At 39.6% G+C, this 6,000-nt stretch overlaps 1 long non-coding RNA gene across 1 annotated transcript in view; it reads right to left on the bottom strand.

The window, feature by feature from the left end:
- Positions 1-1,906: 1,906 nt before the first annotated feature.
- The window catches only part of LOC117243985, a 50,473-nt gene continuing 46,379 nt past the window's right edge, over positions 1,907-6,000 (bottom strand). Inside the window, exon 3 of the long non-coding RNA XR_004496256.1 lies at positions 1,907-1,958. This is a non-coding gene — a long non-coding RNA (uncharacterized LOC117243985). The remainder of the gene's footprint in view (positions 1,959-6,000) is intronic.

Raw genomic sequence — 6,000 nt, 5'->3', positions numbered from 1 at the left:
GTTGCCAAGGTAATCTGATGGCACAGGCCTTTGTTAATTGAAAGAGGGAAGCAGGCTGGTGCAGCCTGCTTTTCCCTGCCAATCAAGGCTGAACTTTGAGCAGGGCAAAGGACTAATTAACTGCCTCCACCAGCTGTTGGCTCTAGCATGCCAAATCTGACAAGTGGCCAGGGCCATGCATCCTTAACCCTTGCTGTCTATGGAGGAGAGGCAGCAGTTAATGAAGCTATTGGAGCATCAGTAAATTTTGCTTTTCGTTGAAAGACTGGTAGTGAGGGAGAAAAAGTAAAGTGGTTTTGTGTTTGAAGAGCTGCAAACATGGTTGGTTGGCTCACGACTCCTGCTTTGAACTGCTGAAGCTGTAAGGACACAACAGCAAACCACTCATGGACAGATTCTCCAGGTGCCTTGCAGAGTAAAAACGTAATGTGCACTAAAAGTTTCAAGGCTGAGTAGTTAAAGGGACCTGATTCAGCAGTTGCAGCGAGAAACATCTCCAGTGCTGTTTGCCTGCAGACATCTCTAATTCCCACTGTGCTAGGAGAGAAAAGCAGTTTGGTTTGAAGGGACTATGAAAAGAAATCTTTCTGAAAGTGACTGGGAAAAAATCATTGGTCCTGAAGTTTCCTGCTTTACTCTTGGGCAGACTCTTCCACCATCCTTTGTCTTTCACAGTGTCAACCCAATTCAGATTACAATAACTGTCCATTCCAGCATTCTGGATAAAAATATTTTCACTTTCAGCTGAATTAATTAATTTTCAGGTGAACTAATTCAACTTAGTCTGCTAATAGAAGAATAGTTACCCAAATTGCTTCTTAAACGATAGGCAAATGATTCCTGGCCCATCAAGTTCATTCCTTTAGCTAAACAAAGGGAAGATTTTTTTTTGTCTCTGGGCATCTGACTTGACTGTCTTATTGCTCAGTAGAAAGGATCAACAAGTTTCAGCCATGGGTCTTACAGCTGTAATGGATAAAATCTCTAAACTAACAGCATCTTTATTCAGGGGCTAGTTTTGCCAATGTATGTCTACACATAGAGAGAAAGAAAGACTAAGAGCTATAGTATTCTGTTGTTTGAAATAAGTCTGTTGCTTAAAAGGCTCTGGGCAGTGTAATTTTTACTTTTATAGGCATGTCTTGGATGTGTTTGACTTTTCAAATCCTCTCTTCAGAGATTCAAAGGGGTCTGTTTATAAAATCTGCCTCTCAGACTCCTTCCTATATGAAGTTCAGAGAGCAACTTCTATGTATAAATATGTCCCTGATGTTTTTTTTTCTCCTTGGAAGAATCTTCCAATTCAAACACTTCCTTTCACAGACAAAAGGGGTGTTTCAGGCTGTGTTTCCTATACATGCCCCTGCACACACACACGTGTGGGTGTGGGTGTGGGTGTGGGTGTGGGTGTGGGTGTGGGTGTGGGTGTGGGTGTGGGTGTGTGTACAGGGAGATGCTCTGGCTGCTGTGGGAGCCTTTGCACAAAATCTGAAATGTTAGCTGTGAAAGCAGCAGAAGGAAATGAATGCTTCTTCTGATCAGTTCATTTTTCCTGCCAAGTAACTGCCTCTGTCCTTTCCTGCCTGAGCCTGCCTGCAGCAGTTGTCAAGCCTCAGAGGGACTGAGCTGACTCTTACCTTCTGTTCCCACCAGAATTAGGAATTAATGCATTTGCACAGCAGCAGCAGCAGCACCACCACCTCTCTTGTGCTCGTTAGCTAGCTGGAGGTCTACCATGGAAACCAACAGGACTGAGCTGAGGTTGGAAAACACATCACACCATGGTGCCCTGTTTTCAAGAGTCACTGGTGGAACCTTGTTCTTGGTGTCTTGTCCAACTGACCTGAAACTTGCCAAATACCTGCATACATACATGAGGATTTTTCCACTTCCACACCCATTCTGTACCTGAGCTTGGTGGGTTTGGGTGATGCCATGAGCCCACTGAGGAAAACCACCTGAAAAGAAAGTATGGAAGTTTATTGCTTATTCAAGATTTTTACATGCTACAGTAAAAAGTCCAAATATTTTACGGATACAGAAATATTATTTCTGTCTAAGGAGAATATTTTTTTCAAGTTTTATGCCATAATAACAGGAATATAACACTTCAAATTGTTTCTACTAGTTCTGTGATAAAATAACCATCTTCCCATAATCTAAGGGGGAAGTCCTTGCTCCCATTTCTTCTTTGCTAGAATTAATTTGGGTCTTTAGACTTTCTGGCTATCTGGCTATCAGCCACTGGAGGAAAAAAATGAAAAAAAGCTCAGTCCCCAAAAATTCATTAATATTTGGAATATAAATCACACAAGAAAAATGACAGCCTAGGGAATATCAATGACATATTTTGTCTAAAAACTGCAGGGTAGATGGATCTGCCTTTTCAAGATGATTAGAGGGATGCAGCACCCCTCCTGTGAAGGAAGACTGAGAGAATTGGGGTTGCTCAGCCTGGAGAAGAGGAGGTGTTGGGGGTGACCCAGTTGTGGACTTCCAGTATCTGAAGAAAGCCTACAGGAAAGATGGAGAGAAATTCTCACAAGGGCATGTGGTGATGGGACAAGGGTAAATGGCTTCAAACTGAAAGAGAGAGGGTTTCAATTATTATTCAATTACAAAGAAATGTTTTGGTGTGAGGTTGATACAAGAGCAGCCCAGAGAAGCTGTGGATTCTCCACTGCTGGAAGTATTCAAGGCCAGGTTGGATGGAGCTTTGAGAAATCAGATTTAGTGGAAGCTGTCCCCACCCATGGCAGGGCAGGTGGAACTAGATAATCTTAAAACCCTTTCAACTCAAGTCATTCTGTGGTGGTCAAACACAACCTGATATCAGGAGTAAACGTAACAGCCAGGGCTTTTGTGCTAGAAAAGATTTAATTTACATAGGATACATAGAAGTTAATGTGTGACATCACATTGGGGTAACTCGTGACCTGTGTTGATACTGCTCACACGGATGGTGAAGAAATTATTAGGCCATTTTCTGCTCTTTTGGGCTACAATAGTACAGGAGAATTTCATACACTATTTACAAGACTTCGGGGCATGGGCTTGCTATGGGTGTATGAACAGCAAAAATCAAGGAGTAGGTTAGGACTTTCACTGTCTCTGTTGAATGACTGCCCCAAGACTGAATAATTTCTCTGCAGTTGCTAAGTTCTTGGATCAGTCTCCCAGTTGCATAATGGTTGGAAACCACGTTTACGGCTCCATCAATGTCTTGCATGTTCCTACTTGCTGCATGTACAAGGGTGTCCTTTCTCAGTAACATACTTAAATGGAACACCTCCTGGGTTTTCCAGGGTTATAAGGCAGATTTAACCTGTGCTCACTACAGTTTGTCCCCCAGATACAATCAGTGTTGCTAAAAAGGTCATGTATGCACTGCAGATATTGGGAACCAGTCAGAGGCCTGAGCAGTGTTTATGAGTAGTTAATTAAAATAATATATTTAGACACATTAACACTTCCCTCTGTGCATTAGTGTGACAATGGTATCTGTAGAAAGGAAAGCACTAATCTATTAACAGTGATTGTACCACGTTTGTAGATCTTCTCATAGTGTCTTTACTTCAACTTTCAGTCTTTCACAGAAAACTTTGAACCCCTTATTCCTACCAGCCTGAATCACAGCATACATTTTATTCACTCAAACAAAGATCTTATTAAGTGAGCCTGCTATTCCTGGTTGGTATGACAGATTGTGCATGTGCAAAACTAACAGCAGATAAATGACATTAGTAGAAATGCAAAAATCTTATCATAGTCAAAATACTGCAGCATTTCTTCATGTGAATTAATATGAATTCAAAGAATTCAAAGATAAAAAGTCCATTTAAAAAATAAAACCCTGAGCTTTTTTACTTTCTGTGGTGGCTACCACTCAAGATTGCTCAGTATCTCAACAGTTCTGTTTTCATTTGCTTCTCAATGTGTATCAGTAGATAAAATGGAATGGGTGACAAACTGTTGCTGATGACACATAAGAATCAGAAGTTAATGACAAAGGAATTTTTTTAAGACTAGCTGCCTGTGATAACATTCTCTTGGATTTCAGATCTGAATATGATACATTTGAAATGTAATTGAATACAGAATATTCCATTGAAAGTTTTTGTGATGACAAATCATTAATCAGTTTTGTTCTGAATCAGGTAAGTTAGTCATAACACAGAAATCAGAGAAGCATTTCCTGGTTTTGAGCTCCAATATCAACATTTTTGCATGGCCCTGTACTTCAGAGTTGTGTTAAAACTCATTATTACAGACAGGGACCATTTATGGAAATTCCTTTGAAATGGACATCTTCTTGTAAATACTATTTAAATCAACCAGAATAAGTAAAACAGATAACATTGAACAAAAAGGGTTCTGACAGTCACTAGATTTTATCAATGAATACTCAGCTACTACTGATGTGTTGTGTTTCATTTTTGATTACTTGTTTTTTCTTTCATTTTAAATTTACTATTGGTTATACATGAAAGCAGACAACTCTTATTTTCTGGAAATCTAAATATAACTGACCCAATGTTATACAACAGTCAGGTAAGACAAAGTGAAAACATTCTTGGAATTGACCTGTAAGTAGTGCTTTTTCTCCAATTGAACATGGTTTTGGTTTTACAGTTGTGGTTTCTTTGGTTTAAAAACTAACTCGTTTCAAATGTGCTTAGAACAGGAAAACCTAGTGCTGTCGCTTCCTCCACCCAGTATGGTTAAAACACAAATTTACAGAAGCTGTGAGGCTTATAGGTGGCTGGAAAGTCAGGGGAAAGAATTGTGGTTGAAATCTAACTGGCAGCCAGTAGAAGACCATGTGCATATCAGACAAAGCAGATTCTTGCTCTAGCTGGTCCAGAATCAGATAAATTGCACCCTGTCACACTCAAGAGCTTTTACCACTCATGTAATGGATATCTCAAAAACTCATTAGACTGTAGATGTAAAGCTGGAAAAAACTTAAATGATTTCCCTGACTGTTTTTTGGTGACTATTTGGGAGATTTGGTATATGTCTTTTGTTGGAAGTATTGATAATTTTGACCATTTTCACTAGTTACTAAGTGATTTCAGACCAATACATCCTCTACAAGTCAGAATAAGCTCTGTCTATGCTGTGCATGTGTGATGCAGTATAGATGGATTACTTTGGGTTACTTTCTACAGAAAGAAAGCCAGACCTCTGACTTCACTGGGGGAAAAACAGTGTCAGTTGAGACAAATTTGATTTTCTCAGCTCCCAAAGACATAATTAATCTTGTACTAGTATTCTGATATGGCAGTGCAATGGACAGTTGCTTTTCAAAAAGACAATTATTAATATTACAAGTTTTCATATTGAAAAGCAGTGACTTAAATTTGGTTTCAAGATCAGTACACATCGGAACAGAAGTAATTAGTGATCATTTGGAAATAACTCACTCTGTAAAATAATCCAACCTTATAGACCTGTTTTGTAGGACTTTTCTCTAGTTTTCAGCAACACCTGAAACTTTTCTGAATTATCACCTTAGAACAGATCGAGATCACAGAAAATCTTCAGCCTGAAGAGTTTACAACTCTTCCCTTCTTACTCCTTCTTACTGGCTAAAAAGTCCTTTCCTTTCATAACTTGTGACTTCTCTGAGACAGTGATGTCCTCATTACCCTATTTCCCCATGACAGAAATCACCTGTTACTCATCTGTTCTTTTGGTGGGAGAAAACGTTAGAAAAACACCAGGGCTATTTGCTCAGCCACCAAAAGGCAGAACTGTGTGTGTGCATACAGAGAAATACCATTTCACACTTCCACCTGGGTGCAAAAGTGAAAGGTTTGTTTGTGGTGAGTAACTGATGCTGCCCCGGTTGTGTGACAGCTGATCATACCCAGAAAACAGGAAAATTCCCTCAATATTTCTCACACAGGTGCATAATCTAAGAGAGGAAAGGCTTTTCCACTAGCTATAATTTGAACTGTATATCTCATTTTTTTCCACTCTTCTTCCCACAAATTC

Source organism: Parus major, chromosome 2, assembly GCF_001522545.3.
Source record: "Parus major isolate Abel chromosome 2, Parus_major1.1, whole genome shotgun sequence".
NCBI lineage: Eukaryota > Metazoa > Chordata > Aves > Passeriformes > Paridae > Parus > Parus major.
The sequence above is the reverse complement of the archived record's forward strand: the minus strand, read 5'-3'. Positions and strand labels throughout refer to the sequence as shown.